Genomic DNA, 11,677 nt, shown 5'->3' with positions numbered 1-11,677 from the left:
ACACTAGATGAGGTGAGATGGTGGTGGTGACTTGGAACTGTTGCTTCAGTGCTATAGGGAAAATGGGAGCTGATAGGGGTAGGAGTCCTAGAAGGGAATTCATAGCAGCCACTAAATACTAACTACTTAGCCACTCAGCAGGCCATAAATGTCACGACTTCCTCTTCTAGAAGTTCTCGCTACCACTTCCCCGGAAAAGAACGTTCAACCCTAGGCACTGAAGCAAACTAGGGTGGCCATTGGTGGCCCATGCAAATAGCAGACACCGAGACGCACACGACCTCACATATATTATATCCAGGCATGCAGCATGATATGTGATGCCATATGCGTCATTTTGCACAGCCCACCTGAATCTAGATATTCTCTAGTGTGTGTGTGGGGGGGGGAGGGACCTCTTGTCCCCCAACTTGCTCCAGAGCCATCTCATTCCCCACTCAGATCCCTCTGAACACAGGTACCACTGTCCAGCCACGGAACTTGATAGCAGAAACTGAGGAAGGAGGCTTGGCATTTAAAAATAAAATACTGGACGTAATGGTACCATATCTGTTTTCAGCAGGGGACAGACTGCTGAAAACTGGACTGTCTGGTATAAAACTAAATGAATAGCCACTTTACTGAAACTGCTGCCACTGTCAACATTGCCAATTTCCCAGTCCCATGGAGAGTGTTTTGGGGACTCAGGGTCTGCAAGTAGCAATTATAATGGTCATTTGTACCACCAACTCACAGCCCTGGATCACCTCCACTGTTTGCTTCCTCCAATCAGGTGGTCATGCTGCAGAGCGCTGCTGGCAGAAATCCAGACACAAGGCTGATTTTGTCCCTCTCAAACCCATCCTCACCCGCTTTAACACTTCCCTCATTTCTACCCAGAAACAATATTTCCCCCTTATTGACTCCTTTGCCCATTGCCTGTACCAACTGCTTCTGATTTTTAACTCTCTCTTTAATTCCTGTCCCCCACCATCTCTCACCCAGATGACGTTGCCAACTATTTTTTTCAAAGGTATTTGTTAAACACTTACTCTGTGCTAGGCAGTGTACTAAGCACCGAGGTAGATACAAGCTAATCAGGTTAGACACCATCCTCAATTTTCTCTCTGTCTATGATGAAGCTGGAGTCACTGCAGGACCAGATAAGTAGGAATATAACTAGACTACTAGGCAATAAAGAAAGTTGAGTAAAAGAATGTAACTTTGAGGAAAAGGGTGTAGGGGACTCATCCTATTTTTTTATAGTATTAGTTAAGCGCTTACTATGTGTCAACACTGTTCTAAGCTCTGGGGTAGGTAAAAGTTAATTAGGTTGGATTCAGTCTCTGTCTCACAGAGACTCACAGTCTAAAGAGGAGGAAGAACAGGAAAATTGAGGCACACAGAAATAAAGTGACTTTCCCAAGGTTATACAGCAAGCATTTGGCAGAGCCAGAATTGGAAATCAAGTCCTCTGACTCCCAGGCCCATGCTGCTTCTTTCTAATCAATCGGTATTTATTGAGTCAGTCAGTCAATCCTATTTACTGGACGCTTACTGTGTGCAGAGCACTGTACTAAGTGCTTGAGAGGGTACAGTACAACAATAACAGTCACATTCCCAGCCCACAATGAGTGTACAGTTTAGAATGGGAGACAGACATTAATGTAAATAAATTAAATTAAGCTATGTACATAATTTCTGTGGGTCTAGGAGTGGGGATGAATAAAGGGAGCAAATCAAGGTGACACGGAAGGGAGTTGAAGGAAAAGAGAGCTTAATCAGGGAAGTCCTCTTGGAGATGTGCCTTCAATAAAGCTTTAAAGGTGGGGATAGTAATTATCTGTTGAATATGAAGAGGGAGGGTGTTCCAGGCCAGGAACAGGAAGTGGGTGAGAGGTTGGCTATGAGATAGATAAGACTGAGGTACAGTGAGAAGGTTAGGCCCCTCTCAGAATTGCACCTGGACAGTTTCCAGTACTCTACCAGTCTCGACTACGGGAGGGAGAGGCAAGCAGAGGCCTACCCATTCCATTGCTAGCTCAGGCAGTGGCTAGCGAGTGGAAGGCAATCTGCTACAAGTCAAAACTCACCTGCACTGGGCAGCAGAGGCATGGGAGAGAGTCGAGGGCGGAGACTGACGTTTACTGCACAGAAAGAGGCAAGTTTTACCAAGAAAACTCTATGGATACACTACCAGAATGATTGCAGGTGGAGGTGGGATGTTCTGGGAGAGATGTGTCCATGGTGTTGCTATGGATTGGAGAAAACTTAAGACAAGAGAAGATTAGCATTAGAGGAGTCAAGTGTGTGGGCTGGGTTGTAGTAGAAAAATAGTGAGGTGAAGTAAGAGGGGGCAAGGTGACTGGGTGCTTTAAAGCCAGTGGTGAGGAGTTTCTGTTTGATGCGGAGGTGGATGGGCAACCACTGGAGTTACTTGAGAAGTGGGGAAACATGGCCTGAACATTTTTGTAGAAAAATGATCTGAGCAGCAGAGTGATTTATGGATTGGAGTGGGGAGAGGCAGGATGAAGGGAGGTCAGCAAGGAGACTGATACAGTAATCAAGGTGGAACAGGAAAAGTGCTTGGATTAACTAGGTAGCAGTTTGGATGGAGAGGAAAGGGCAGATTTTAGCAATGTTGTGAAGGTCCAACAAACAGGATTTAGTGGTGGATTGAATATGAGGGTTGAATGAGAGAGAGAAGTCAAGGATAATGCCAAGGTTACAGGCTTGTGAGACAGGAAGGATGTGGTGGTGCCGTTTACAGGGATGGGCAATTCAGGGGAAGGACGGGGTTTGGGTGGGAGGATAAGGAGTTCTGCTTCAGACATGTTAAGTTTGAGGTGACAGCATAATATCCAAGTAGAGATGTCTTGAAGGCAGGAGGAAAAATGAGACTGCAGAGAGGGAGAGAGATCAGGCAGGAGATGTAGATTTGGGAATCCTCTGCACAGAGGTGGTAGTTGAAGCCATAATAATAATAATAATAATGGTATTTGTTAAGCACCTACTATGTGCCAGGCACATGAGAGTGAATGAATTCTCCAAGGGAGTGGGTATAGATGGAGAATAGAAGGAGACCCAGAACTGAATCTTGAGAGACAACCACAGTTAATCAATCAATCGTATTTATTGAGCGCTTACTGTGTGCAGAGCACTGTACTAAGCGTTTGGGAAGTACAAGTTGGCAACATATAGAGACAGTCCCTACCCAACAGTGGGCTCACAGTCTAGAAGGGGGAGACAGAGAACAAAACCAAACATACTAACAAAATAAAATAAATAGAATAGATATGTACAAGTAAAATAAATAGAGTAATAAATATGTACAAACATATATACATATATACAGGTGCTGTGGGGAAGGGAAGGAGGTAAGATGGGGGGATGGAGAGGGGGACGAGGGGGAGAGGAAGGAAGGGGCTCAGTCTGGGAAGGCCTCCTGGAGGAGGTGAGCTCTCAGTAGGGCCTTGAAGGGAGGAAGAGAGCTAGCTTGGCGGATGTGGGGAGGGAGGCATTCCAGGCCCGGGGGATGACGTGGGCCGGGGGTTGATGGCGGGACAGGCGAGAACGAGGTACGGTGAGGAGATTAGCGGCAGAGGAGTGGAGGGTGCGGGCTGGGCTGTAGAAGGAGAGAAGGGAGGTGAGGTAGGAGGGGACAAGGTGATGGAGAGCCTTGAAGCCAAGGGTGAGGAGTTTCTGCCTGATGCGCAGATTGATTGGTAGCCACTGGAGATTTTTGAGGAGGGGAGTAACATGCCCAGAGCGTTTCTGGACAAAGACAATCCGGGCAGCAGCATGAAGTATGGATTGAAGTGGGGAGAGACACGAGGATGGGAGATCAGAGAGAAGGCTGATGCAGTAGTCCAGATGGGATAGGATGAGAGCTTGAAAGAGAAGGGTAGTGGTTTGGATGGAGAGGAAAGGGTGGATCTTGGCAATGTTGCGGAGCTGAGACCGGCAGGTTTTGGTGACGGCTTGGATGTGAGGGGTGAATGAGAGAGTGGAGTCGAGGATGACACCAAGTTTGTGGGCTTGTGAGACGGGAAGGATGGTAGTGCCGTCAACAGAGATGGGAAAGTCAGGGAGAGGGCAGGGTTTGGGAGGGAAGACAAGGAGTTCAGTCTTGGACATGTTGAGTTTTAGGTGGCGGGCAGACATCCAGATGGAGATGTTCTGAAGGCAGGAGGAGATGCGAGCCTGGAGATAGGGTGAGAGAGCAGGGGCAGAGATGTAGATCTGGGTGTCATCAGCGTAGAGATGATAGTTGAAGCTGTGGGAGTGAATGAGGTCACCAAGGGAGTGAGTGTAGATCGAGAACAGAAGGGGACCAAGCACTGAACCTTGGGGAATCCCCACAGTAAGGGGATGGGAGGGGGAGGAGGAGCCTGCAAAAGAGACTGAGAAAGAACAACCAGAGAGATAAGAGGAGAACCAGGAGAGGACGGAGTCTGTGAAGCCAAGGTCGGATAGCGTGTTGAGGAGAAGGGGGTGGTCCACAGTGTCGAAGGCAGGTGAGAGGTCGAGGAGGATTAGGATAGAGTAGGAGCTGTTGGATTTGGCAAGCAGGAGGTCATTGGTGACCTTTGAGAGGGCAGTTTCCGTGGAATGTAGGGGCTGGAAGCCAGACTGGAGGGGGTTGAGGAGAGAGTTGGTGTTGAGGAATTCGAGGCAGCGCATGTAGACCACTCGTTCAAGGAGTTTGGAAAGGAATGGTAGGAGGGATATGGGGCGATAACTAGAAGGTGAGGTGGGGTCAAGAGACGGTTTTTTTAGGATGGGAGAGACGTGGGCACGTTTGAAGGCAGAGGGGAAGGAACCAGTGGAGAGTGAGCGGTTGAAGATGGAAGTTAAGGAGGGGAGAAGGGACGGAGCGAGAGATTTCATGAGATGAGAGGGAATGGGGTCAGAAGCACAGGTGGCCGGAGTAGCACTTGAGAGGAGGAAGGAGAGCTCCTCTGAGGATACTGCTGGGAAGGATGGGAGAGTAGCAGAGAGTGTTAAGACGTGGGAGAGTTAAGACGTGGGAGGCAGAGGAGAAGCCCATGAGACAGACTAGGTATGAGCAGCTAGAGAGGAGAACCAGGAGAGGACAGTGTCGGTGAAGCCGAGGTTGGATAATGTTTCCAGTAGGGGATGGTCGACCGTGTTGAAGGCAGCTGAGACATAGAGGAGTAGAGGCCGTTAGATCTGGCAAGAAGGAGATCATTGGTGACCTTTGAGAGGGTGTTTTTTGTGGAGCAAAGGGTTGGAAGCCAGATTGGAGGGGGTCAAGTTTAGAACTGGAGGAGAGGAACTTGAGACAGCAGGTGTAGACAACTCACTCAAAAAGTTTGGAGAGGAATGGTAGGAGGGAGATGGGGCGATAACTGGAGGGAGTCATGGGGTCAAGGGAGGGATTTTTAGGATAGGAAAGAGATGGGCATGTTTGAAAGCAGTGGGGAAGAAGCCATTGGAGAGAGAACAGCTGAAGATGGTGGTTAGGGAAGGAAGAAGGGAAGGGACAAGTGTTTTGCTAACATGTGAAGGGATGAGGTCAGAAGCGCAAGTGGAGGGAGTAGATTTTGAGAGAAGGCAGGAGATCTCTTGAGATACTCCTGGGAAAGATGGGAGAGTTGAGGAAGGGGTAAGAGGAGGGAGGGGCAGGGGAGAGTTTAGAGATATCACATCTGATAGTTTTGATTTTATCAATAAAGTAGGTGGCCAGGTCATTGTGGGCAAGGGATGGGGCAGACAGGGGGGACAGAGGATTTGAGGAGGGAATTAAATGTCTGGAAGGAGCACCTTCAGTGAGTGAAACACTGTACTAATCATACGGAAGAATATAATAAAATAGTATTTTAATTTAAATAATAATAAAAATAGAAGACATAATCCCTGCTCTTGAGGAATTTACAATCTAAAGATCGAGACTGAAGGACACTGCATGGGAAGCAACCTAGCCTAGTGGAAAGAGTACCGGAGTCAGAGAACCTGGGTTCTAATCCCAGTTCTACCAATTGCCTGCTGTGAGACCTTAGGCATGACATTTAACTTCTCTGTGCCTTGGTTTCCACTACAGTAAAACTGGGATTCAATGCCCATTCTCCCTCCTAATTAGACTCATGGGGCAGGAACTGTGCCCGACCTGATTAACCTGTTTCTACCCCAGCACTTCCAGAAAGGTGCTTGACACATATTAAGTGCTTAACAAATACCAGAAAAAAAGACAAAATTATTTACAGATAGTAGGAGGAGGAGAGAGAATAATGGAAAGTTTTCTTCATCACCAATTGGCTTCACACTCTATCATCAGTCAGCAGACTGTTCCAGATTAAAACAGAAGGTGTTGGAGCACACTCAAAACTGCATGGGAAATTTGCAGAGTAAATAGCCTCCATAATTAATGGTGCTAGGCTTCATCAAAGCTTTAATCTATTTCCTTTGTAAGAAATTAGAAAGAAAAGCAGGGATGTCCAAATCACTAATCTTATGATTTTCAGTCTGGTAGGAGGGAAACAAAGGTAGTCTTGAAAAGGTGGCATGGATTGAGTAAGGGCTACCTCCAAGGAAGTCACTTTATATAATAATATTAATAACTGTGGTATTTGTTAAGTGCTTACTATGTGCCAGGCACTATAGTAAGTGCGGGGGTGAATACAAGCAAATTGGATTGGACACAATCCCTGTCCCTCATGGGGCTCATAGTCTTAATCCCCATTTTACAGATAAGGTAACTAAGGCACAGAGAAGTGAAGTAACTTGCCTAAGATCGCATAGCAGACAAGTGATGGAGCCAGGATTAGAACCCAGGTCCTTCAGACTTCCAGGCCCATGCACTATTAGGCCATGCTGCTTTTCTGCTTTACAGTCCACAGAATGAAGCCATTTGCTGTTTTTGATTAAATATTATCTCGGAATACTTCAATACCTTTCTCCTAGTCTGCTTTTCAGTTCAACGATACATAGTGTTAGAAATTGGAGATTTCTAGCACCGGCAACCCAAGCATGTTTCTACAAATCAGTGAGAAAGCTAATTTGCAGTTGAGACTTCTGTTTGCATCATTCTTTTCCAAATATCCAGTGGGTATTTCTGGAAAATCAAATCAAATTTGAAATGGCAATTAATTTGGTACTTATCACAATTATAGTTATTGTAATTATTTAATGATTAACAAGTATAAAGAGTATGTTGGTCATTATCCAAAACAAAAAATTAGGGAAGGAAATGAGAGAGAGGAGGCAGCAGAACAGCAGAAAAGACAAAAGGGTAGAATGTGAGCTCTATGTGGGACAGGGACTGTATCCAACCCGATTAGTTTGTATCTATCCCAGTGCTTAGTACAGTGTCTGGAGGATAGTAAGTGTTTAATACCACATTATTAACCAAAAATTATGAAAGGAACAAGGGTGCAATGGAAGGAGCTGTTTATATTGTATCTACCCCAGGGTTTAGCACAGAATAGCACTTAGCAAAACCACAATTATTGTTATCTAGGGAAGTGAAAAACATACACATGGTAAAGGTGGTGGTGGGGAAGAGTAAGAGGTATCCAGGTGCAAGACTGAATAAAGGAAAGAATGTGAAAGGCAAAGGAGACCCTTATTTCACTGCATTCAACCAATCAATAAACCAATCAATATTTATTAAGCAAGTACTATACTAAATGCTTCAGAGAGCCATGTGGAGGAAAAATATGTGAGTCCTGTCCTTATATGACTTATTTTAATGGTATTTGTTAAGCGCTTACTATATGCCAAGCACTGTCAGCCCTAATCCCACATGGGGATCACAATCTTTATCCCCATTTTACAGATGAGGTAATTGAAGCACAGAGAACTAAAGTGATTTGCCCAAGGTCACACAGCAGAAAAATAAGTGGTGGAGATGGGCTTAGAACTCAGGTCCTTCTGACTCCCAGGCCTGTGCCTATAATAACTTACAATCACTCAGAGGATATGTACTTCCTAATGGAAAGAGAAATGAGTTCTTTTTGTGACGGGACATAAGGCTGAAGCATTTGGAAGTTCATTACATGTGAAATATATAGATTTGGAGTTGAATTAGCTAATATTTTTCAGCACATTTCCTCTTGCCTGAAACAGCAATAATGATAAATAACTCTTTAAAGTTAAACTAATGTAAATTATCTCCAAATTAAATAATTCCATCTGGTAAAAGTCCCAGGAAAGAATATAGACCTTTTTTAATTCCTTGCTAACTCGTAATTTATGGTAATGATTTAAAAGGGGGGAAAAGTGTTTTTTTGTGAAATCACTTTTAGGTATTTATAGTTCTATGAAAATCTGCTTTGTGGTGTTTGCTAAAATTCCTTTCAAAAATCTCCCAGTAGCTCCAAAACAACTCTCAAATCAATGGTATATGTATGGGTTGTGTAGGTGAGAAAGGGGATTATCCACAGTTTCAGTTATCAGCACTTAGGACCCTCTCCATTAACAAAATCCCTACTGTTCTCAATCAATCAATCATATTTATTGAGTGCTTACTGTGTGCAGAGCACTGTACTAAGTGCTTGGAAAGTACAAGTTGGCAACATATAGAGACAGTCCCTACCCAACAGTGGGCTCACAGTGTAGAAGGGGGAGACAGAGAACAAAACCAAACATATTAACAAAATAAAATAAATAGAATAGATATGTATAAGTAAAATAAATAGAGTAATAAATATGTACAAACATATGTACATATATACAGGTGCTGTGGGGAAGGGAAGGAGGTAAGGCGGGGGGGTGGGGAGGGGGAGGAGGGGGAGAGGTAGGAGAGGGCTCAGTTTGGGAAGGCCTCCTGGAGAAGGTGAGCTCTCAGTAGGGCTTTGAAGGGAGGAAGAGAGCTAGCTTGGCGGATGTGGGGAGGGAGGGCATTCCAGGCCAGGGGGATGACGTGGGCCGGGGGTCAACGGCAGGACAGGCAAGAATGAGGCACGGTGAGGAGATTAGCGGCAGAGGAGCGGAGGGTGCGGGCTGGGCTGTAGAAGGAGAGAAGGGAGGTGAGGTAGGAGGGGGCGAAGTGATGGAGAGCCTTGAAGCCGAGGGTGAGGAGTTTCTGTCTGATGTGTAGGTTGATTGGTAGCCACTGGAGATTTTTGAGGAGGGGAGTAACATGTCCAGAGCATTTCTGGACAAAGACAATCCGGGCAGCGGGCGAAGTATGGATTGAAGTGGGGAGAGACAAGAGGATGGGAGGTCAGAGAGGAGGCTGAGTTTTGCATACAGTTCACATTACTCAATAAATGTCACATTGCACCTAAATCATGAAATACCGGCATAGTAAAGGCTCTATATTGACTAAAAATGTTGCCGGTCTGGTGTTGCCATACTATAAGATTTCTGAAAACTGGAATATAGTACTCACTAGCAACAAGAATTTATTAAACACCCATAGGTTGTATCGAACTAGGCAAAGCACTCGGCATGCAGAAAAATTATTGAAAGAATCCCTGTCATCAAGTTCCTCGCAATCTAACAGAGAAGACAAATATACAATCAACATAAATATGTGTAAATAAATACATGAATGAGGAGAATGGAAAGTAGGGGGTCAATGGATTGTGCTGGAGAAATGGGAAATGGGTGGAGTTAACCAGAGAAAGCCTCTTGGAGGAGGTGGACTTTGAGCTACAATTTTAATGAGAGGAAGCAACTTTACCAGGATCAGAAAGAAAGCACTGGAAACAGAATTAGCATTGGAGTGTCCAATTTCTGCGATGCCTATCTCCTGCTTAACCACTGCACCATGCTGTTCCTAGGAAATTCTTCCTAGAGCAGGTAAAAGATACACCGAGTGTAACGGTATTGGCCATCAACTGCATTTGGATCATTATTTCTGTGTTGACTACTTTATAAACGTTAAACCCCAAATTTAACGTTCTTTTCCTTAAGTTAATATATAGAAATTGTACTCTTTTTGCCAACAGCAGGGTGATTTGTATGCACCAGGGTGAATACATGTCCCCCAGCTGTTGGCAGGTGCAACATATATACATAAACTCAGACTTCATTTTATCTATGTTGTTCAAATTATTTCTATGAAGCTACATGAAATGCAAAAGGTACAGCATCCTGCCACCTTCATGAGTGTCTTTCACCCAGTACAGTGAGTCATTAAGACATGAGAAAAATCTCATTTTTATCCTTGCTTGAACCCGGTGATGGAATGGAAAGAGAGGACAGAGGCAGATGGGGTGAAGTATATGAAAGAGAACAGAAAAAGGCCCAGAGTAAACTTTTTCTTTCTGTACCTTAAGTTCCCTAGCTGTCATCCGTTTCCTAGAGCTGCCATGGGGACAGCAAGGGAAGCGGAATGAAGAGGTCTTAATGATAATAGTAATAATTATGGTATTTGATAAGCACTTACTGTGTACCTGGCACAGTACTAAGCTCAGGGGTAGGTACAAGCAAATTTGTTTGGACACAGTCCCTGTTCCACGTGAGGCTCACAGTCTCGCTTCCCATTTTACAGATGAGGTAACAGGCACAGAAAAGTTAAGTGGCTTGCCCAAGGTCACACAGCAGACAAGTGGCAGAGCCAGGATTAGAACCCATGACCTTCTGACTTCCAGGCCTGTGCTCTATCCACTACACCATGCTGCTTCTGTCTCATAAATCTCAGGGAAAGCCCTTGCCCACAGTCGCAAAATTGACTGGAACAAGTGACTAACTCCTTTTCTCACTCTGCCTTTCTCTCCACTTTCCCATTAGATTCCTCAGATTGATTGTCTTTTATTTCTCTTTCATTAGAATACTGGAACCCTTTAAAAAATAAATCCATCTATCAGGGATAAATTGTCTTACATCAAAAATAGGCTGTTGTCTCAAGCAAAATTGAGGTAGTAGAAATTTGAAAAGCAGAGTGGCCTAGTGGAAAGAGCGCAGAGCAGGGAGACCAGAGGACCTGGGTTCTAATCCCAGCTCTGCCACTTGTCTGCTGTGTAATCTTAGGAAAGTCACTTAACTTCTCTGTGCCTCAGCTACCTCATCTTTAAAATGGGGATTAAGACTGTGAGTCCCATGTGGTACATGGACAGTGTCAACCTGATTAGCTTATATCTACCCTAGTGTTTAGCACAGTGCCTGCCACATAATAAGCACTTACCAAATACCATAAAATATATTGAAACCAATTTTGGATTGTTCATCCCTGTGCACTGTCTGTGTACTTTAATGGATATTCACACAGTCCAAATTTGCATTCATTGTGGAAAAATTTAAATTGGTTGCCATTAAAATGAAATGAATAGTGTTGATTAAATGGATTCTGATAAAGATTTTCAGAAAGCTAAAATGAAAAATCCTGAGCAAGTAGCAAAATCTATTGTTGACTAAAAGGATTACAGAAATTCTACTTCCTTTCGGTCTTCCACATATGCTTTTTTCACATGAATTTTTTTTGAAGTCAGTCAGAACTCACACTTCTGAAAAGGCTATGTGAGATGTAGAGAATTGAGAATTTGGCCTATTGCCTACCCAGCAATAGACCATTCTAACTGAATGAAAGAGGAATAAATCTGACGCATCTAATGGGAAAATGGAAAGGAAGGCAATGTGATAAAAGTAGTCATTTTTGCCAGTCATACACCAATCTGTTTCTGAAGTTTTTGTCTCCTGAGTTCAGTAGTCCCAATGTCTTGGCTTCACTGCCTCCATCCTCTCCTGGTTCTCCTCTTATGTCTCTGGCCTTTCATTCTCATTCTCCTTC

General features: G+C 44.4%; 1 non-coding gene across 1 annotated transcript; it reads left to right on the top strand.

Moving 5' to 3' along the window:
• The first annotated feature begins 1,924 nt into the window (after positions 1–1,924).
• Positions 1,925–2,062, top strand: LOC119920542. The gene has a single exon (XR_005448280.1). It is a non-coding gene; the product is annotated as a small nucleolar RNA SNORA7 (small nucleolar RNA).
• The last annotated feature ends 9,615 nt before the right edge of the window (positions 2,063–11,677 follow it).

Source organism: Tachyglossus aculeatus, chromosome X1 (genome assembly GCF_015852505.1).
Source record: "Tachyglossus aculeatus isolate mTacAcu1 chromosome X1, mTacAcu1.pri, whole genome shotgun sequence".
NCBI lineage: Eukaryota > Metazoa > Chordata > Mammalia > Monotremata > Tachyglossidae > Tachyglossus > Tachyglossus aculeatus.
The sequence above is the reverse complement of the archived record's forward strand: the minus strand, read 5'-3'. Positions and strand labels throughout refer to the sequence as shown.